Raw genomic sequence first — 23793 nt, 5'->3', positions numbered from 1 at the left:
CCGCCTTCAAACCTTAAGTCGCTGGTTGAAGCCCCTTCTGTAGGGAAGAAGAGCCTCATTGCAGGAAGTGATGCTAATGCACATCACCAGATATGGGGAAGTTTGGATGTCAACGAAAGAGGTGAGCTGCATTCTGGCGATTTGTAATAAAAGGGATAAACCGACCTTTATTACCAGGAACAGGCAGGAGCTACTAGATATTACCTTTATGTCGGAAGATATAAGTGGAAGAATATGCGACTGGGATGTGTTGGATGACCACAGCTTCTCTGATCATTGTTATATTAGTGTCATCCTTGGAGAAAATACTGATTTGGTAGTCCCTCGGCTAAACAAAAGTAAGGCGGATTGGGTTAAATTTCGCCACAAACTCTGCACGTTTATCCTTTCTAGACCAAAAAAAAAACAGAAGTTGACACTGCGGAGGATATAGACATAGTGGTCAAGTGGATCACAAAGGCCCTGAATGACTCGCTTGTTTCAGCATGTCCTAGTGCCAAGCCAAGGGGAAAACAGCGACCGCCATGGTGGACCCCAGAGCTGGTTGGTCTAAGGAAGGACTGCAGAAAACTCTTGAACAGGGCGAAAGCCTCAAAGGCACCACACGATTCGGACATCTATAAGCTGAGCTAAGAAAATATAAGGGCGAGCTGAGAAATGCTCAGAACAAAGCCTGGATGGAATTCTGCAGCCCCGTGGAGGATACATCTAAGGCCTCCAGGCTAAGGAAGATTCTGTCCTTGAGACCTATTACGGTCAGGTATAATCAGAAGTCAGAGTATGTATGGACCATGTCTAGGGAGGAAACACTAGCGGGAAATTCTCCAACGGACAACATGGCACCAGAAGAGGTTGCCACTGGTACGCATTCGTCAGAGGAGGAGTTCAGAAAAATAGTGTCTGAGACGAAAATTCTTTGGGTGATAAGAAGTTTCGACACATTTAAGGCGCCAGGCCCTGATGATGTTTTACCGGTTGTATTATAAGCTGTGTCTGGCTTAGGGAGATATAAACTTCTTGTATCAGCATGTCATATATACCTGTAGGATGGAAGGACATGAAGATCATTTTCATTCCGAAAGCTGAAATACCTTGCCACACGAAGGCGAAAGATTTTCGTCCTACTAGTCTGTCATCCCTTATGCTGAAGACTCTTGAGAGGTTAATAGAATCATATCTTAGGGCAAAGATCCCTGAAGATCGCCTCTCGCGGCAGCAGCATGCATGTAGTAAAGGCCAATCTACTGAAACATCCCTTCACGACCTAGTCGGCTACATTGAGGGCTCTCTCGCTGTCAAGGAATATACAATGGTAGCATTTCTTGACATTGAAGATGCTTTCAAAAATGTAAAACAGACGTCAATCGTAAAGGAATTGGAGTTTCTAGGGCATGAAAGGCAACTCTTGTTCTATACACCTGTCAGATAGCCATTGGCCAAAGTTGGAGGTTTAGACCGCGCGTCATGCATTAGGTTTATACGGCTGTAGTTAGACCTATATGGTGTTGTGGTCTGGTGGACGGTACTTCAAAAGTCCACCTACTATCCAATAGGGCATTCCAAAACTATGTGGAGGTTTAGACAGCGCGTCAAGCATTAGGTTTATACGGCAGTAGTCAGACCTATATGGTGTTGAAGTCTGGTGGACTCTGTACTTCAAAAGTCCAACTATAGTTCAATAGGGCTGTGAGCATACCAAAACTATGTGGCCTAAACTAGACTTCAAGAAGTCTACCGCTTTGGTGTAGTTGGCTAGAACAGACATCTCAGTCATTGGGTCCGACATGGCAAATCACTGTCTCATCGTTAAATGCTGACAGAATGAAGATACCAAGTAACGACTTTTGCCGAAGGGCGTCGAGGTAGAAGAATCTATAGAACATCTGCTACGAGTGTGTCCTGCTCTGGCTGTCAGAGGTAGTTCCACTTTCAGTTTTCATTTCTTTGAGAACTTGTCTGATTTGGCGAATCTTATTGGGCTTTTTAAAGCGACCTGGATGATTCGACGATAGGAACTGCAATGCTTCTTCATTCTCGTTTCTCTGTGGTATAACAATGGACGAAAATGTCTAAGTGAGTCTGACGACGGACTGCCTAATATCGGTGAAATTTTGCACGTAGTTTTCTGATACGATTGGTGCCGCATTCCATATAAACCTAATCTCCGCAGAAGGTTAGGACCTTCATCCATTTCACCTGAAGAATTTGACCTCCCCCGGCAATTCAGATTAGTTCTGGTTCAATTACGTTCCAACAGACGCAGCCGACCGGACTCCGGCAGAGCTAGGATTGATGCCAACGTGTGTCCCGATTTTGACCAGGGACAAACGTCAACACTCATAAAAATCTACCTGCAATATAAACCTATCTCCAATAGAAACCTACCTCCCATATAAATCAATCTCCAGATTTTATGTCGTAACCCCTGGAAGCCGCATATGGTCCAAACGAGTCATTAACAATACAAACCAGAAGTCATTGTAGGTAAAATCCAATTTTGCCCTTCAACCAAGTTCATATGTGTAAACGCGCCATAAGTGCCGAACTTGGCACCTTTTTAGTTGCTTTTTTTTAATTAGGCTTTTTTTTTATTTTCAGATACATCAACCTTCAGAAGCAAAAGGTAAGCTTACGCAAAAAAATTTTTTCTATACGGGAAAATTATAAAAAATATTTTGTAAAGTTTGTCCTATTAAATGCAAATTTGCCCATGGAGCAAGGACAAAATTGTCATACATCAATGATTCAAGTTTTAAGCCCAATGTTAAGAGACCAGCTCCTAGTCCTAACGACGTGCAGCAGTGCGACGCCTCTTTAGGCAGAAGTTTTTACGTGGCATAGTACCTCACAAACGGCGCAAATATTAGGAGGGAATAACCACCACTTTCGGATGTCATCTCCAGGATTCGAACCCAGGCCTCAAAAACGGACATGCTAATGTCTGCACTATAGTGGCCTCCACAATGGGTGACCTGGCGATAACATGGCGGAGAGTTAAAAACATTTTAATACTTTTAATTTAACATTTTCCGCGGCTCTTGTTGTTGATGTCTGCTCGCAACCTTCCCCTTCCACACTTTTCTTTAAGCTATCTGTTGGTGATGATGTTTGTAGGCTTTTGTTAGCTTTCTTTGTGGAAGTGGTTTAATTTGAAATTTGTTATACTCGTCACTGTCGTCGAATTTGGTTCACCGCATGAGCAGAAAAACGAAATAAAAACTGGGTTACTAAAAATGTTTATGTCAATGGCTTTGGGAAACACAGATAACACACACACACACACCATTACCCCATTACCCATCAAAGTGACTAACGTACATCAACACATTCACAAAGCTACAAGCACACAAGTTCGTCCAACAAAATGTTGCTACACATTTACGAAGGGCCCCACATACAAACACCTGTATGTCAGTCAAATGTGTGTCACACAACGAAAATGAGGTTTTGGACAAATTTGGAAAATGTCCTTATTTTCTTTTCTGCATATTGCTACAACATATGGAGACATAGGTTCATACATATGTACATAAATTCATATACTCACGTATATAGGTACAAAATTGGCAAACTCAAGCAAATTCATATGGGCTATGTTATGTGTGTGTGTGTTTGTATTCAATAGTACCTCTAAATTGTGATTCCTCTAAAGTAAATTTTTCTTTAAAGTCAAATTTTCAGTGAAATTTTCTCTAAAGTCAAATTTTCAGTGAAATTTTCTTTAAAGTCAAATTTTCAGTGAAATTTTCTCTAAAGACAAAATTTCAGTGAAATTTTCTCTAAAGACAAAATTTCGGTGAAATTTTCTCTAAAGACAAAATTTCAGTGAAATTTGCTCTAAAGACAAAATTTCAGTGAAATTCTCTTTAAAGACAAAATTTCAGTGAAATTTTCTCTAAAGACAAAAGTTCAGTGAAATTTTCTCTAAAGACAAAATTTCAGTGAAATTTTATCTAAACACAAAATTTCAGTGAAATGCTTAGAGTGAAAGACAAAATTTCAGTGAAATTTTCTCTAAAGACAAAATTTCAGTGAAATTTTCTCTAAAGACAAAATTTCAGTGAAATTTTCTCTAAAGACAAAATTTCAGTGAAATTTTCTCTAAAGACAAAATTTCAGTGAAATTTTCTCTAAAGACAAAATTTCCAAAAATTTTTACTAGAGACAAAATTTCCAAGAAATTTTCTCTAAAAACAAAATTTCAGTGAAATTTTCTCTAAAAACAACATTTTAGTGAAATTGTCTCTAAAGACAAAATTTCAGCGAAATTTTCTTTTAAGACGAAATTTCAGTGAAATTTTCCCTAAAGACAAAATTTCAGTGAAATTTTCTCTAAAGACAAAATTTCAGTGAAATTTTCTCTAAGACAAAATTTCACTGAAATTTTCTCTAAGACAAAATTTCACTGAAATTTTCTCCAAAGACAAAATTTCAGTGAAATTTTCTCTAAAGACAAAATTTCAGTGAAATTTTCTCTAAAGACAAAATTTCAGTGAAATTTTCTCTAAAGACCAAGTTTCAGAACACGCTTAACCATTCTGGCTACTCCAGTCATCTTCTCCTTGCTCGATCTAAAGGGACCAGAAAACCCATTCTCTTTGAAACAGTCACTGCTAGATATTTTACGAGCTCCACCAGATCGAATCGTGAGTGGACGATTCCGCGACCATGCCCTTTGTTTGTCTACACCATCACGATCGCTTCATTCGCGCACAATGCCCATGGCAAGCTCAACGTGAGGTTCCAGTGCAAGTCTGAAATCTCCTTCAACCAGGATGAGCAGGTCATCCGCATATGCACTGATTTTAAAGGACTCAGCGAGACGCATTGCAGGGGAGCCATCTTCCAAAATGTATCGTTAGCATGAACAACGCAAGCTCTTCTGTCACAGAAGTAACTTGGAACGAGTTACTGCTACAATGGCTTTAATCTGACTATTCGGAATATGCATATGCCTCATCATCATTTCAACTTTGGTCTTATGTAGTTTATCTGGTAATCATATTGCTGCTGCTGCCTTTTTATTCTTTAGCTAGAATTCACCCCCCACTAAAGAATTTGTTTCTCTCTGTCTCTAAGTTCAGCTAGCCAGATCCCACAGACAAGCTGATGCATATCCCCCAACAGTGTCCATCTCCTTTCGTAAATAGTTCAACCGGCAACCCATCGGCTCTTGCTGCCTTATTGTCCTTCAGCTTGATCACTGTTACTTCGAGCACAATCTGTTGTGTCGTCGTCGACGCCACAGTCACATTTCAGCAGCTGAGAAATTTGCTTCCCCCATCTGTGTCTGTCACCAGATTTCATTCTTTGCCTCTGCAGGGGGATGTGTCTGTATCAAAGCCTTCAGTATGATGTTTTATTCTTTGGTAGGGCTTCATTCTGATTCCTATTCGCTCACTCTCAAGTCTTTCTATATCCCTCTTCACTCTCTTTTACTCTCGGTACGTCTCCTTCGTGAGGGGCGAGACTCTGGGTTGCCGCATTTTTGGCTTCTGTAGCATCTGAAGGCCACCGTAGCGCAGAGGTCAGCATGTCCGCATTTGACGCTGAACGACGCTGGTACTAACCCTGCCGAAACCATCCGAAAAATTATTCACCTGTGGTTTCCCTCCTAATGCTGGCAACATTTGGAAGGTACTATGTCATGTAAAAACTTCCGTCCAAAGAGGTAACGCACTGCTCCACGCCGTTCGGACTCGGCTATAAAAATGAGGCACCTTATCATTGAGCCTAAACTTGAAACGGACAGAACTCATTGATATGTGAGAAGTTTGACCCTGTTCATTAGTGGAATGGCCATTGGCAATATTTGCGTTTTAGCATCTGGACATTCCTGTTCATCCCATGGTTTTCTTGGGGGGGGGGGGGGCTTTTAATGCTCATGTATGGATTTCCCGGCATTTTTCTTGGAGGGAGCAATAGCTTGCTTTCACTATGCATTTCAGTATGCAGTTGCTATTTGTCGCGTCTGTCACTTTTCGTTTTTCGTGCGTCCAGTGTCATATTGTACGTTTCCTGCTCCTCTTAGCCGAGGGCGAACCCTTGCTGTAACGAAACAATGATCGGATGATGTTCGCTCCTTGTATCGATGGTACATCCTACACTCTGAATGAATACCTTCCATCTATCACATTGTGAAAAATTGGTTTTCTCACTTCTGAGAACCAACCATGTGGCCTTGAAGTGAAATGCTTTTAACTGTTTTCTTGATTGCTGTGACGTAGTCGATTAGCCTCAAGCCATTATTGGACCTTCTCTCTTGTAGGCCAAATTTTCCGATCGTTGGAACAAAGATGTTCTCCCTTGCTATCTGGGCATTTAAACCTCCCATCAAGATTCTAATGTCATGTGTGGGACTTCAGACTCAACCAATTCCAATAATTTCAATTTCCCCTATTGTTCTTCCAGCTTCAAAAATTAGGTTTTCATTCTCTTCACAAATCAATGCTGCAGAAATTGGTCAGTTAAATACCATAACGAACAACGCTGACATCGACACGGTGTCACCTTCACCTCTACTGCCAACCTTTCCCCCTTCTTGTGGGCATCCACAGCAAACCATACCAACAACATCATCATCATCATCGCCATAGTCACTAAAAGCGAACAAAAATCATAAAAAAAAAGTAGCAGCTACTGCAACAACAACATCAAGAGCGATGAACAAAATTAAATAAACACATTTGTATGTACAATTTAAAGACCATATAAATAATGGAAAATATCTACAGCCTGACATACTCACAAGCTGACACCGGCACACACTGCGTACTCACCACTCACTTACTGGCATGGCAAGAGCGAGCACACAGAGGAAAGCCCATAAAAAAATCCCACACTCTCATACAACAAACATTTATGCTCAAGCCACAACATTTCATGATGGCATAAATGTATGCATTGCCCTACTAGTTTGTCAAAGTGTGCGTGCGTGTGTGTACGGATGTTTGCTTCTTCCGCGCTGTGTGTTTAAATGAGGACGGACGGTCGACATGAAGTATTCATAATTTGTTGGCTATAGTACGAGAGAACGAACATAAACGCCACCAGAGTCAATCTGTTCATATGTACGGCTGTTCTTGTTTTGCCCTGCCCCCCACCCACTTATTGTCTGTTTTTTTTTTTTTGACAATTCGTCCTTTTGTTGTAGCTTTTTGAAACCCTTAGAGCGTTGGCGGTGGGTAGTTGAAACATATAACTGACTACTCCCTCCTTGCATCAATCCATCACCCCTTGGCTTTTACACAAATTTTTGTTGAAACACTCTTCGGCGTTCGTTCACTCCACGCCAATGGACATAAAATTTTGTATGTGTGTTTGTGTGATTGTAAATAAATTTTCACAGCTGATACGAATGAAGCGTTTAATTTTATGATGTCACTTGTTAAACAACTCAAATGAAATATACAACATGCACAGGCACGAACGAACATTCATTCAAACGCAACACATTCGCTCTCATCCATTTTCATGCACTCTCAGTGTTAGCCAGTAAGGCAGACAGAACGACAGTTAGGCAGTTTGGCAGACCAGCAGGCTGTTATGATGATGATGACGATGTGGATGTTAATGATTATGAGAAGTAGAGAGTAGCAACAACAACATAAAACACTAACGCACACACCAAATCAAATTACCATGAGCGTCATCATTATTGGCGTCTTTGGCCATACATTAAAAATCCGACGTCGACGACGACAACAAAGAAATGCAGAGAAACTTTCTTGTAAAGAGCAGCCGCCGTCGCCGAGAAATCCCCAAAAGACACAATTCCCGCACACACAATCGCACCACGCTCACTTACTCACAGAGCATAATACCTAAAGGCAAAGCCTTAGGCAAACCATGCAATCAACCAAAGAGTCAATGTCTCTGCAATATCATACACAGGTTGTGTGTGTGTGTGTGTGTGTTTGTTTTGCCTGTATCAGATTGACTCACCAAATGGTGAGTGTTACTACTCGATTAAATCTCCTGCTCTGTGTGTGAATATAATGATGATGATGATGATGATGGTGTTTCATTATTATCTGACCGTTTAACAAGAGCACGATAACATTTGGCGGCGCTTGGTTTAAGAGCGCCACAATTAACAATCGATGAGAGATACATTTTCTCCACTAATTTGGTTTGTCGACAAAAACAACGCCGCCGTCGCCGCCGCCGCCTTCGTCATCGCTATCATTTGATGTGAGAACCAAAGTGGTGGGATGTGTTGTGTTGTGTTGTATTCTTGTTCTTCATGCCAGTGGTGTTTTGCAGCACAAAGAGACTTAAAGAGATACTATACTCAGTCATGAGTATCTCAGAAATTAGTTTCACCACTGTTTTGGCATTCATTCGGTTTTGTTTTCATTTTCAATTCCTTTTATGTATGCTTCTGTGTTTTTACGTTGTTGTTGTTTGAGTTAATTAAAATATTATCCATTTAATAGGCAATTAAGCAGTAAACAATTTATTTTCAATTATTATTTAAAAAAGAAGTTGAACTTTTTTGCTTTCTGGTGTTCAATGGTTTTAATCTACAAAATTATTATCTGGAATTGCAAGGTGTGTTGAATGTTTATTTTTGGTTTTATATCTCCCTACCAAAATTATTTACTGCTTGACTAGAAAATGCGGTTTGGTATTTCCGGTCTATGCATTGAAGATAATCAGAGAATGGTAGATTGAAGGTGTTTTTCACGCTACTTCTCAAAGCAGTGGTGGACAAATACACACACATACTAACGTACAGGAACATAAGCCCTAGGGCTTGGAAATAGTGAGTACATGTTTTTGTAAGTCCATCAGTGTTTTAAAGTGTAATTTATGTTAAATTTTCAAACTTGATAGGGCAAAAATTCGTAATAAATATTTTTAAATTTAAAAAAAAATATTCCCATGTCATTCTAAATCCATGTAGCAATGTCCGTCCGCCCCTACGTTGAAACGAAACTATCTATTCAAGGAGTTAGTTCTAAGTTAGGTATGTAGGTCGGTTGGGATAGTAAATGGGCCCCATCAAATCAAGTTGAAAATTGAGTCCACTGATAATTATAACTTCTTAAGCCCTTATAGGTCATCGTTTGTAGCAGAAAAGCAACAAGACGGCAAGGGCCTGATGGGCTAACAGCTGAACTATTTAAGATCAGATACTAAATGTAAAAGAGGCTTTAGTTACACATCATCTACGCAATCTGGATAGAAGCCACATACCCCATGATTGAAACCACACCATATTATGACCCCTAAACAAAAAGTAGACAACACTCAGAACGTCGAGACGATCAAGTATATATATATATACTTTATGGGGTCTTAGACGAATATTTCGAGGTGTTTCAAACGGAATGACTAGATTAATATACCCCTATCCTATGGCGGTGGGTATAAAAAGGGTTATATCCCTTTCATAACACCTTGCAAATATTGCCTCAAGCCCTAGAGAGTATAAATGTTTGTTCCTTATCGCCATAAAATTCTACGAAATTCTAGCGGCATCGATTGAAACATCCTACTTTTTTCAAATACCTTCACTTTCTTTTTCAAAATAGGCGCAACCCTTTTGCGACTCTACAATACATAATTTTACCCACAAAGATTATGTGTGTGTGTGTGTGTACAAATTGCTCCAATTGGTTCTATTCAAACACTGTACTCGTGTCTACATGCAAATTTCTTCATAGTTTATTGCCTCAAATGTTATTGACACTAGACCTTCAATAATTGTGCTCTTGTCGCTAAAATTGCTGAATCATTAATGAGTAGAAAGAAAGAGTTCGTTATCTTGGCAGCCTTGAGTATTGAATTTGTTCTACCTGTGGTGATGCTAGATTCGTCAACCCCTATAGTGATTTGTTATCTAGTCGATTTTTTTCATAGGAGGCAATGAATTTAACCAAACAATTTTGTCACATTTGGGCCTTTTTGGTGAAAACTTTATAAAAATTTGCCTTAAAAATGAAAAATGCTAAGATTTGCTATTTGCTGCACAGCAAAAAGTGGCACTAATAAGTAAAAAATGCAAATTTTGCCCATGAACATTAAAGTCTAGGCTCAACAATGAGGGGCCACAGTGTGACACCTGTCTGGAGAGAATTTTTTGCATGGCATAATACCTCACAAATGTTGCCAGCATTAGCAGGGAAATCCACCACTGAAAATTTTTGCTGATGGTTTAGCCCGGACACGAACCCCGGCGTTCAGCGTCATAGGCGGACATGCTAACCTTAATTTAATTTTTATGCATGACTAGCCGAAGCGGGTCCGCACCGCTGCGCCTTCTTTAACACTCGAATATGTTTTTAGGGTGGAGACACTTCGTCCTGAATGTGGATATCGAATTCGTGCCACTGTAGACTATGTCCGTCCATGAAGCTGAACGCCTGAACATGGTAAAAAATTTTAAAGCGATGGTTTTCCCCTCTTAATGCTGACGACATTTGCGAGGTACAATGCCATGCATGGTCATTGAAAAAAATTTCCCAAAAGAGGTGTCGCACTGCGGTACGCCGTTCACTTAAGCCCCATATTGACATGAAAGTCCAATATGGCTGTTTAGGGGAGTTTTGGTGTTGGGGCGGCCCGATGAGTACTTAGACTCGAATTTTTAAACCATATTCGTATTGTTCTCTCCAATACCTTTCATTTGATTCCCAAATTGTCCCGATTGGTCCACTTTTGATTTTGGGAAGTGCTTTTGGCGTAAGGGGGAGGGCCCGCCCTTTTTCGATATAAAAAAAGTTATATACCCTATGTTTCCTAGTGTTAAGACTCCCGACATCTGACTCAAATATGATTCCGATCGGGCTATATTTCGATGTAGGTGCCATATAAACCGATATCCCGATTTAAGCACTATCGGGCCACAAACGAATATTTGGCTGCCCCAACAAATTTTCGATATACCAAGGTGACCAACTTTAGGGGCCTGCCAAAAGGCGCCAGGACTATCTAGAGCCTTGAACTTTTGCACCTAATCTCGCTATCACCTCTGCTCTAATTTCAAAGAGATATATCTACCCTTTCATACAGGGCATATTTTTTTACTAGCTTTTTTTCGATTTTCTCCCACTGTGGGATGTCGAGTATGAACATCTTCATGAACATAGGGTCCATTCGTCGTTCTCCGTTTGATAGGGGAGTCCCCCCTCTTCTGGTGAACTGGATTTATAATATTGTCAAAGGCAGAATTCTCAACACATTACGAGCTGAGGACTCGTTGGGGAAGATTGTGTGTGAGGGGGCGTCGCAGGGGGTGGGTGGTGGCTATCCCCCCTTTTTTGGCTATTAATAGGACTCTCAGTCTTTCGAGGAGGAAAGAGTCAAAGTGGTTTTCATGTTGAAGACGTCGTCACTTTGATTAGCGGTAGCTTTCTCTCTACTATCACGAATATCCTTCAGGGTGCGCTGAGGATGCCGTCGAGATGAGTGAGAGTCAATGGGCCTGGCACAAACTCCAGAAAAATAGAGCTGGTGTTGTTCACGAGAAGGAGGAGATTCGGCGAGTTCAGGGGACGGGTGCTTGATGTAGTTGAGCTGCCGCTTTCTCGGTAGGCTAAATTTCTGGGCGTTAATTCATTAATTGATTTGGACAAGAAATGCAACTCGGTGGTCAGGAGTTGGGGACATATGCCGAGTATGGTCCACTGCTGTAGTTCGTCCGATCCCCATCTATGGGTGCCTGGTGTTACATTGGGCTCTCGAGAAGGTGCGTCTTTACGGTATGTTGGAGAAGGTTCAGTGTTTTGTGGCGGTGCTGATATTGGGGACGAGGAGGAGTGCTACGAGGGTAGCTCTGAAGTCCATAATTTATCTGAAATTTTTGCACTTGTACGTGTATTGCGCCTCAGACTGAGGGACATGACGCTCTTTGGGTTGCGGCCATTTGTTTGTTCTGCGGAAAGCCGCTGGCGTGAGACCACTATGTGACAATGGTGGACTATTTGTCTGGCGTATCTTTCTTCGATGGTCACCTAGATATTGTGTTCCCAGGGAGGGAGCTTTGGTCTGGGGTAGTCCCGCCATTCTTGGCCCCCCTTCGGCCTTCACCGATGAGACCAAGCTGGATGGGGACACAGGGGCTGGGTTTTTTTTTAATTCGGGCGTCACATAGACTTCGAGATGGTTGCAGCATCTTTCATTCAGAGGTTTTTGCGATGGGCAGGAGTTGGGACCTTAGACCGATTACAGCCCACTGGATTTACACTGCTGTGATTCGGCCGATCATTTCCTATGGTGTCTGGTGTGGCACCGCGCTCCCGACAAGGTGTGTCTGGGCTTAATGTAGGAGAAGGTAGAGAGCGGAGCTGATAATCGGGGGCGGAATGGAGTGTTCGGAGAGCAGCGCGAAAGGCGATACTTGATCTGAAACCAATGCGCTTGTAAGTGTCTTGCGCGGCGTTACCCTCAGACCGAGGGAGTCAGGAAAATGGCCCTTTTTACATTTGGCCCATTCGTTTGTTCTGCGGAAGGCCGCTGGCGTGGCACGACTACATGATATTGGCGATGCGACGAACTATGTGTCGGGCGGATCTTTCTTCGATGGTGACCCATGAGGTTCATCCAACATCTGTGAGCCTTCTCAGTACGCTACTGAATGTGACACTTTCAATTTAGTTTTTCCATCGTAGTCCAAGGAAGCCACCGTAGCGCAGAGAATAGCATGTCCGCCTATGACGCTGAACGCCTGGGTTCGAATCCTGGCGAGACCATTAGAAAACATTTTCAACAGTGGTTTTTCCCTCCTAATGCTGGCAACATTTGTGAGGCACTATGCCATGTAAAACTTATTTCCAAAGAGGTGTCGCATGCCATTCGCCTATAAAAAGGAGGTTCCTTATCATTGAGCTTAAAACTTGAATCGGACTGCTCTCGTTGATATGTGAGAAGTTTGACCCTGTTCCTTAGTGGAATGTTCATGGGCAAAATTTGCATTTGCATCGCAGTCCAAACAACGGAGTTGAAAGTTATTATTAGCCTAATCACGCTGCTATACAGCCATAGGATTATCCTCGGAGTCAGGCCCCATTTCGGTCCCACGGGCCGTCCTTCAATAGGCTCCCGAATGTGACACAACCAGTTCAGTTTCCTGTCTATGATCACTCCCAAGTATTTGACCTTATCATATATCGAAATCGTTCTATTGAGGAAACGTTTTGCGTCAAATTCGGCCATCTTTGGCTTCCTGGTGAATAGGCAGATTTCAGTTGGTACTACCACACGAAATGTGGTGAGAGTTCGCATCGCATCCTATTAGTAACTCATTTCCTGTCTGTTTTGCCTTCATCACCAGCTGTTGCAACTTCGATGTGGTTGTTGGTTTCAGAGAGTCCAAAGGCAAGCAAAGTTATGGCAGGTATGCTCCACCGTCCTCCTTTCCCGTCACTCTGGGGAAAACACAAAATTAAAATTTTTATAAAAAATAACACAAAGCCTTGGCCGAGTATGTGTGTTAGCATAGAATAATTGGTGGTTGATAAGGTCCAGTTCAGAAAATTTGTTCCGGGTCGTCCATGCCTTCTGAATTAAGGCAACATGAATCTTGCCCTTGCAGATTTTCTCCTTCAAAGCGTGTGTAGCTGTCTCGCTCCGGTGATGGTTTATCTGGATGACCTCAAGCGTTAGTTTTGCAGGGGTTATGGACAGAATCTTTAGATTAGTAAACCCCCCATTCTATGGTGGTGGGTATAAAAATTTTGAAAAAAATGTTCGTGGGAAAAATTCTGAATTCTAGTTCACCCGCTTTCTTTCCCAACTGTCTACTGTCTAAAAACGGAGAATAGTACCTTTGGGACACATTTGGTACTTTTTGGTGGCAAATAGTACGATTTTCAAGACGAGGTTTGGAACAATGGTACGAAGATTACCTTTCTATTCTACATTTTTCCAAAACGCCAGTCTTATTTGCTACCTAGCATGACCACTTTGCAAAATTTCAAGTCTTTCAGGTTCAGCTTTTGTACAAAGTAAAAGTACAAAGTTTAATCCAAAATGGTTTTGTCATGGATTTCTTTCCTTGATTTCTGTCTGCATGCGCATACGATGTGATTTCTTTCAATGACTGGAAAACTCCACAAAGTCTCTGGGTGGGTAATCTTTGAAATGTCAGACACAATTGAAAATACCAAAACAACAATGAAGATAAATTTCAACTGACACTCAGGGGCCTGATAATTATGAGGTGATTTGTGAAATTAAGGCAAACTGACATTCTATGGCCAACCATAAGCAATTCCAGGGAATTTCATTATGCCCTTCAAATGCGGCCATCAAAGAGATGATGACTCGACTAGCGTTCAGGCGGAGCAAAGCAGCAAACAAACCAATGAACGAAAGAACGTAACTCTTGTTTATCACAAACTCATCAATTTGAGCATTTTTCATCATAGGCTGCAGCCAGCCGGTAGGCCACCCTCCTCATACGATGAAGAGTAATGAATGTAAGCAAATGAATTCAGCTCAGTCCAATTCAATTCGATTCGATCCGATTCGATTCATTTTCATTTCAAACAAAAGCAATGTAACAACAAAGTACTGGCTTGCCTGCCTGCCTGCCTGCCTGGCTTCCTCCATATCAATAAAGAGACAGACAGACGGACGTACGTTAGGCGGCAAATAAGAAATCAAAGACGAGGTAACTTCTCGACATGTACACTCTATGGTTGTGCATTTTAAACAGTGTTACCATTATGAGGAAATTTCATATACCTATCTGGTGTTTATAAACCAAACCCCTATTCCGATATTCTCAGCTCCTAGAAAGATGAATCTTGGTCGAATTTGTTATAACACTAACCTAACACCAATGCTTTTCAACCTTTACAACAAAAACCGTTAAAGTGGTTCCAAGGCAGAGATACACAAATCTGTTCCGAAAGATATTCTGTGCTTTACTTCCTGCAAACCTCACCGCTTATAAATTTGAATACATTCTGTTATCAAGTAAGAGGAAAGTCAAGTGATTTCACCTTCAAAGTTGAAGGTTTGGAAAATTTTCGAAAATCAATTTTTTGTGTTTCACGAATTTGAATAACAGAATGGGCCTGACACACCTTGTAAATCTAACCATCAAACTTAAATTAAATTTTAAACAAAAATATGTGAAAAATTATTTTCCCCCTTTTTATTTCTTAGGCTAGTTTTTCGCAGCTTTTTATTTTTGTAACAAATTTTTTCCAAATTTGGCAACACTGCCATCAAACTACGTGATGTGGTGTTGATGTTATGTATCTTCAAGATACTAGAGATGTGTTCTAGCCCATCTCTTTCTCTCCAAAATCTATTAGTGGCCTAATCAATTTGATTTCGTAAAGAAATTTATTGAAAATGTACGAGCATTTCATTTCTTTACTCCCAATATTGTTGCTATTTGTCCGACTTGTTCGTAATTCGAGCGGGCCACATTAAAAAAAAGCAAACTCTTACCTACTCCTTGCCATCGAATGAATATCCCAAGTTGAATTTAGTGGCTCTTGATATACTAGCGCTCGCACATGCATATAGTGCCAACATGTGTGTGTGTGTGTGTGTTGGTGTATATCTGAATTTATTCAAGCAAACTCACAAATGCAAACATAAGAGTGACGCCGCATTTTGTCGTCTACTGACCCTGAAATACATTTCATAGATACTCGTACTTGTTTGCAAAAGATTCACACAACCGCACACACACACACACACACAAACACCACTCACACGCAATCATGCTGCATACTCTTTTCGTTCTCTTGCTTGTTTGGGCGCTCGCTTCTACACTGCCGGCAATGCTGGATGGCTGGCTAGCTGACTGACTTGTTACAAACAAATAAAAACAACAAAGCCAAACGAACACAGAACCATCCGAACCACTGAACAACAACAAACATTTAGAGTAGTACTACAACAAACATGTGCTCTATTCACTGGGAATTTTCGCTCATTTTGCTTCTGTACTGCCGAAGCTGCTATAATTGTTGGGAAATTCGACTCTTTTTAGGCGGCACAGTGGTTGTAAAATGGGGTCATTGTTCGAGTTCCGATACACAAGTTGCAATGACCTCACAATCAAGGTAGAAGGACGTTGATATCTTATGCGTAAAATGGTGAATTTAAGACAAAAAAGATGCGTGTAAATATATATTTTACGGGCAAAAGAGCAACTTAAGTAACTTTTTCGAAGGACTGGATAGTCTTAGTAAGCTTTTGCAGACGAAGGCGTTTTGATATCAGTTTTAAAAGGAAAGCATAATTTATACCATTATAGCTTAGTACCCATTCCGATGGAAAGGGGTATTTTTAATACCTCCTCCGAAGGGAAGGGAGTAATTTTAATCCCTTTTTCTGCAAAAAAAGAAAGATTTTAGTACCCTTTCCGAAAGAAACGGGTAGTTTAAGTAACTTTTCCAAAACAAAATTTCAGTTTTAGTACCCTCTCCAAGGGGAAGGGTATAGTTAAGTATCCTTTCATATCCAGAAAAGGGTAGTTTAAGTACACTTTCAAAAAGAAATGACAGTTTTAGTACCCTTTTCTGTAAACTGGAGGTAGTTTTAGTACTGTAATGTTTGTACCCTTTCCCTCGGAGAAGTTTTGCTACCCTTTCCTTAGGAAACTGGAAGTTTTTCTAACCCTTCGCATGGAAAAGGACAGTTCTGTTATCCTTTTCCAAAAGGGTAGTTTTGTTACCCCTACCCAAAAGGGTAGCTTTGTAACACTTCCCAAGGAAAAGTGCAGTTTTTAATCCATTCCCTTTTTAACCCTTTCCCAAATTTTCGTTACCCTTTACCACAAGAGATAATTCATTACCCTTTCCCAAAACCGGTAGTTTTTTTACACTTCCCCAAAGAGTAGGGTAGTTTTTGTTCCTATTCCCACAGGAGAATACCCTTCTTAGTACCCTTTCCCATGGGGAAAGATATTTTTGGTACCATTTCGCACAGGGAAAACTAGTTTTAGTTCTCTTCCCATTGGGAAAAATAGTTTTGGTAGGCTTTTCCGCAGGGAAAGATATTTTTAGTACCCTTTCTCATAGGGAAAGATAGTTTTGGTACCCTCCACACAGCGAACAAAAGTTTTTGAACCCTATACCACAGGAATGATAGTTTGTTATCAAAGAATTGCTTTGGTACCTTTTACCGAGAAGGAAAGTACTTTTGGTACCCTTTCCCAAAGGGAATAGTAGCTTTAGTACCTTCTCCATAGGGGAAGAGTAGTTTTGGTACCCTTTCCCACCGCCAATAAAAGTTTTGGTACCATTTCCCACAGGGAAGGATACTTATAGTACTTCCACAGCGAAAGATAGTTTGGTACCTTTGCCAAGGGGAAAAGTAGTTTTGGCTCTCTTTCCTCAGGGGAAAAGAAGTTTTGGTACCATTTCCCAAATTTGGTAGTTTTCCCAAGGGCAGTGTTGTTTTGGAAATCTTTCTCAAGGGGGAGTGAAGTTTTGGTACCAGTTTTCAAGAGGAAAAGTAGTTTTGGAACCCTTTCCCAGGAGGAAGGGTATTTCGTCCCTTTGGGAAGGTTGTTAGTTCAGATACCAAACCTTTGGACCCCCTTTGCTATGAAAAAGGTATTTTTGGTACCCTTTCTCTTGGGAATAGGTAGCTTTGGTACCCTGGGGAAGGGTTTCTTTAGTATCCTTTCCAAAGGGGAAAAGTAGCTTTAGTACATTTTCCCATTGGGAAAGGGTAGCTTTAGTACCCTTTCCCATGGGGAAGGAAGCTTTAGTAGCCTTTTTCGTGGCGAAGGGTAGCTTTACTACCCTTGCCCATAGCGAAGGGTGGCTAAAATACCCTTTTCCTTGAGGAAGGGTGGCTTAAGTACCCTTTTCTATGGGGAAGGGAAGCTTTAGTACCCTTTCCCATGGGGAAGGGAAGCTTTAGTACCCTTTCCCATGGGGAAGGGAAGCTTTAGTAACCTTTTTCTCGGCGAAGGGTAGCTTAAGTACCCTTTTCCATGAGGAAGAATCGTTTTAGTTCCCTTTCCCATGGGGAAGGGAGGCATTAGTACCCTTTTCCGTGGGCAAGGGTAGTTTAGAACGCTTTGCCTTGGAGAAGGGTAGCTTAAGTACCCTTTTTCCATGCGGAAGGGAAGCTTTAGTAACCGATTCATAGCACAGGGTAGCTTTACTACCCTTGCCCGTGGCGAAGGGTGGTTTAAATACCCTTTCCCATGAGGAAGGGTGGCTTAAGTACCCTTTCATATGAGGGAAGGGAAGCATTAGTACTCTTTCCTATGGAGAAGGGATGCTTTAGTAACCTTTTCCATAGCGAAGGTAGTTTTGTACCCTTGCCTATGGAGAAGGGTAGCTTATGTACCCATTTAAATGGGGAAGGGTAGTTTAATATACCTTTGTCCATGGGAAAGGGTAGATTTAGTACCATTTCCCATGGGGAAGGGTAGCTTTAGTACCCTCTCCTATGGGGAAGGGAAGCTTTAGTACCTTTTTCATGTGGAAGGGTAGCTTTAGTGCTCTTTTCCATCGAGAAACGTAGCTTTAGTACCCTTTCCCATGGGGAAGGGTAGGTTTAGTACCCTTTTCCATCGGGAAAGGTAGCTTAAGTACCCTTTCCCATGAGGAAGGGTAGCTTTAGTACTCCTAATCGAAAAGTGTAATTGCACTACTCCTTTTAATGGAAAAGAGCAGTTTTAGAGCCAATACGACAGAGCATGGGTATTTGTAGTACCGATTTCCAATAGAAAGTGTATATTTAGTACTCCTTCCGAAAGGAAATTTTTTAGATTTTTCTGGGGGTAAGTGTACTTTTAATACTTTTTGGCAACGAAAAATTTATTTTTTTGAATAAACTACTGACCTATGACGCAGCTCCAACTCAGAATTTCGTAAGGATAAGGGTACTTTTAGTTACTTTTCCCAACGAAAAATTTATTTTTTTGAATAAACTACCGACCTATGACGCAGCACCAACTTAGAATTTTTACTTTTGCTACATTTTGCAACTCTAAATTGTTTTCTTAAATTCATCGACCGAACAGGATTTTTCTGACAGGGTTCACAACATAATTCTTCTGGTACCCATGTATATCTGTATGTGCTGTTTCCTAATGGGCCGAACCTGCCTACGAAGAAGCTCGCTCAGTGGCGCACTTAACATAAACCGTACTTTGCCCCTTATATTTGTTATAATTCACGATAATTTCATAAATTGCCCTCCACTGTGCACGTGCTGGTGCCAAGAATGAATGAATTGACTATCTCACGTATAGGTTGACGGCATGACGATACAAATGGTCTTCCGTTCATTCGTTTGCTCGTTGCTTCGTCTGTCCGTTCTACAGACTTGACGGACTTGCATAGCTAAGTACCCATAAAAAATGGAATTTATGTCTTTGGTTTCTTTTCGCTTGTGGTACCAAGACAACAACGATGACTACTCTTCACTTTGTGCTCACTCTCTTTCTTAAACTGTTGCGGGGCTTATTTTGTTTTTGGGCCACCACCGATATATAGGCGATATGCGGCCGTATGCCAGCCACTCACTTAGCTAACCAAAACCGCCTGACTGCCTGCCTGCCTGCCTGTCTGCGCGCCAGTGAGCGTTGAGCAGTAAGTGAGTGGTACGTGTTCAGTAAGGCCATGCTAGGGACCCGCATTGAAGAGTGTTGTTGTTTGTGTATGATTATGGGATATTTTATGGGTTTCTTTTAGCGTCGTTTTTAGGCGCATTTTTGTTGTTGCTATTGTTTCGTTGTCATTGTGCCCTTAGCTGCAGCAGCAGCACCTAAACCAATGTCGATGATGGTCGTTCGTCTTGTTGGGGTTTTTCTTTTTTTCCTCATGTTCACTACTGCTTGCCTATGTTTTTGTTTACATGCAAAATAGCTCACAATTATCAGCTCCACTGAAAAATAGCATTTGGGTATTTCAATATATTGTATGTGCGTACATAGCTCGTCTTTGTCTTCTTTTTGAGAGGAAACAAATATGCTGCCTTCTTCTACTAGTTGTTGTTGTTTTGCTATTCCAAAACACATCACAAAATGTGTGCACGATATTTGTCGTATCTTTGAAATGCATGCCCAGGCTAGCCGCAACATGCTATTTGAGATATTCATTTGAAAATATGGATTTTTTAAGGAAATGATTTTTGAATTTTAGTGTAAAAGCCGATAAGACCACAAAATCCCCTTCTTAAACTCATAGAGAGAGAGAGACATACACACACACACACTTTGTAAAACAAAAACAATGCTCTGGCTCCCCCTTGTTCCTCACAAACCCTACATTTGAAATTGTATTTGAATTGGAATTGTTTTGTTTGTATTTTCTCTTGTTGTTATTGTTGTTGCTGTTTTTGACTCAATTGTTTTTATTGCCTTTTTCTGTTTTTGTTGTTCGTTGGCTTTGTTTCTCGTGTGTGTGTGTGTGTTTGCTTGTGCGAGAGCAGCAACGACGACACCAGCAACAGCAGCAGCAGCAGCAAAGCTTTATGTTGGAATGTGGAATGCGAAGAGTTTCCGTAAAAATTATGACATACAAATTTCAATTTCATTGAGCCGGGGCAAGGTGAGATATTCAATGCTGTGTTGTTGTTGTTGTTTTTGTAGGAAGGTGGGTGGCTGGTTGGCTGGCTGGCTGATGGGCTGACTTGTTAGCCGCCTAACTTACCGATCTAATGCGGATGGGTGGATGGTTGTTTATACAACGGCAGCGGCTATGCTGTTGGTTTAACCCGTGGCAGCAGAGGTGGTTTAAAAGGGAGAGTGCCAAGTGTATGATGTTTGTTGAAATATCTTTGTTGCTTCTTTGTTTTGAGTGTGACCGAATCTGTCTGTGCATTTAAATATTGCTGTGTGTGTGTGTGTATGTTTTATGTTGTGGCTAAGCAGTGACATGTATAAACATACATACATTTTTTTTTCTTGTGACTTATGAATGAATGGAGATATGTATGGATCATTAACTAATAAGCTTTGCAAGCAAATACTTATGGATTAGAAGATGAATGAATAATGGGGGGTTATGGTGACGGTGGTGGGGCATCTTTTGGTGTGGTCTGTTGTCAAACATGAGGAGAAATATGTCATTTGTCGTAGCAGATGTGTTCATATACCCATAAGGGGGGGAACATTTCTTTTTTTTTTTTTTTTCTTTTTGGGTAGGAAAACAAATTAAAAGCAAAATAAATAAAAACAAGGATTATGCTTAAAATTTATACAAAATAAATTTAGTTGAGGGGAATTATTTTCCTCTCCATACCATACCTCTGTCAAACCAGCAAAAATTGGAGCTTCTAAGCACCGAACAAGGATAATCGAGAGACCGGTATACGTGGGAGCTATATCAGGTTATTTACTGAGCTGGACCATACTTGACACAGTTATTTGAGGTCGTTACAGAGCATCGCATGCAAATTTAGTCAAATCGGGCTAAAGATGTCAAATCGGCAGATCGGTTTATACGAGGTTCAAGACCGTTTTGGGCCGTACTTGATACAGTTGTTGGAAGTCGTAGCAGAACACTATCTGCAAAATTTTAGAAAAATCGGACAAACGTTTCGGCTTTCAAATAGGGAGATCGGTTTATATGGGAGCTATATGCCAATCTGAACCCTTATGGCCCATAGATCGACTCAGAATGTTGAGACGATCAACACTTCTTCACTACTACATACATACTTAATGGGAACTTACACCAATATTTCGAGGTGTTACAAACGGATTGACTAGCGTAGTATGCCCCATCCTATGGTGGTGGATATAAGACATAAGGACCTCCCATTGCATTTTAAAGTTCTTTAGACGCTATAGCAGATATAGACCGATTCAACCATAAGATAGATCCTTAAATAATATCACAAATAAGGTTTCAGCGAAATAGGATGAAAATTGCATAAGAAGTCAAATAAGAAGATGGGTTTTATAAGACTTATTCGAGATTGTGTACTGAGTCAGACCATACCTAGCATGGATGGTGGAAACCATAACTGAACTGAACTTGCTTAACTTCAGACTAAACTCGTAATAAATAAACTCTCCTGGTCAAAATTGGGTTATGCATTTATAAGACTACTTCATAAGGCTATGGACCTATTCCAACAACACCTTAACCGGAAGTTGCAAATGTGAATAGTAGTCAAAATGAACAAATTATCAGATAAAAATTACCTCCATTGAATTATCAACATGTCATGCCTATGATAACAAGTAAAACAAAAAGGTATTAATTGCGTCAGGGCTGAAATTAAGATAACCACCACTTCAGATTTCCATACATTAGACTGTCCCACGCTATAAAGGAGATTGTTTTTTTTTTTTTTTTTTTTTTTTTTTTTTTTTTTTTTTTTTGGTGAGAAATACCTTTTGATCCCAGAAAACAAAATACGAAATATTATGGCGATCGGTTAACAATAACCTGTGCCGAGAAGACGTCTAAAGTTGGGTGTAGTATTTTCTAAGGAATCCCGTGCAGGGTTTTAGGTCTTTGAATGAAACTCGTAAACACACAGTGCACGTTTTTATAGCATTTATGATTAAAACATGATTTGTACTTCGCGTCGCTACTGTGGCAGAATTTCTTTCTGATTCGGTTTAGCAATGTTCGTCTTTTCCCGTCAGTGTTTTTTTTTTTTTTGTTATCAACGTGGAGATGGAATTTCTTATTCAATTATCACGAAATTTTTCACAGGAGTCTTCTTAAACTCACTGATCCAACAAAATCGTCTTTATAAGTGACCATTTTATAGGCACACGACTGTCAGGGGGGAAAAGGGTCTATTTAGAAGATCTATCCAAATGTAGTCCGATTTAGAACACATTTGGTACGGGAGAAGAAGAAATTTTCCACAGGAGTCTTATGTAGCTCTTATAACTCCCCGACAGGAGCAACTTTCTCACATAACAGTGATAAGGGGCTAGTTTAAGCTCATTGATAAAGGGTCACTTTTTTATAGCCGAGTTCGAACGGCGTTAGGCAGTGGGACACCTCTTTGGAGAGAAGTTTTTATATGGCATAGTACCTCACTTTTCTCCATAGCAGTCCACTAAACTACCGAGGCGATAGCAAGCATTGGTGTAATGACGCTACTGTAGAGCCAATGACCTAAATCCTAGGATAGTCCACTGGCTCTGCAGGAGCGTGTTTAGACCAATACTTACTTACGCCTTAGCAGTTGGCAGACTGCTATGGAGAAAAGGTGCAACATTAGGATAATACAACAGGTTCAGAGAACATGTTGTCTTGGCATAGGCGGAGCGATGAGGACCACTCCCACTAGGGCACTAGAGGCTATTCTAGATATCCGACCCATTGAAATAACGATGAAGTGTGCGGCAGCCACTACGGCTATGAGACTTAAAGCGATGGGAGAATGGATTTAGGGTGGAGGGAGCAGCTCATACCACGGCGGTATAATCGAGGCGACATTAGGAAACCTGGAAGAAAGGGAATAGGTTCCGATGAGATACCTGAGACAACACTTGAAGTCGAGTGCGAGGCACTGCAGCCAGCGGCACAGTCTTGGACTCACAGAACCCTAGTATTGCCATCTAGAAGATCATGTTTCACAGATGGATCAAAACTAGAAGACAGAGTGGGTCTAGGGGTCTACATTGAGAAACCAGGGGCTGACATCTGTTTTAGACTTCCTGACCATAATACAATCTTGCAGGCGGAGATCCAGGCGATCACGGAATACGTGAGGTGGTGTAGTGCTAACGAAAGGACGTCGAGTGTGAACATCTTTATGGACAATAAAATTGCCATAAGGGCAATAACAACCTGAACGTTAAGGTCACGAACAGTCTTGTAGTGTAGGAAGGGGATTAACGCCTTCTTTGAGGATGACAAAAACCGCATCACTTGGGTGCCG

Source organism: Stomoxys calcitrans, chromosome 4, assembly GCF_963082655.1.
Source record: "Stomoxys calcitrans chromosome 4, idStoCalc2.1, whole genome shotgun sequence".
Classification (NCBI taxonomy): domain Eukaryota; kingdom Metazoa; phylum Arthropoda; class Insecta; order Diptera; family Muscidae; genus Stomoxys; species Stomoxys calcitrans.
This window is presented reverse-complemented; position numbering follows the sequence as displayed.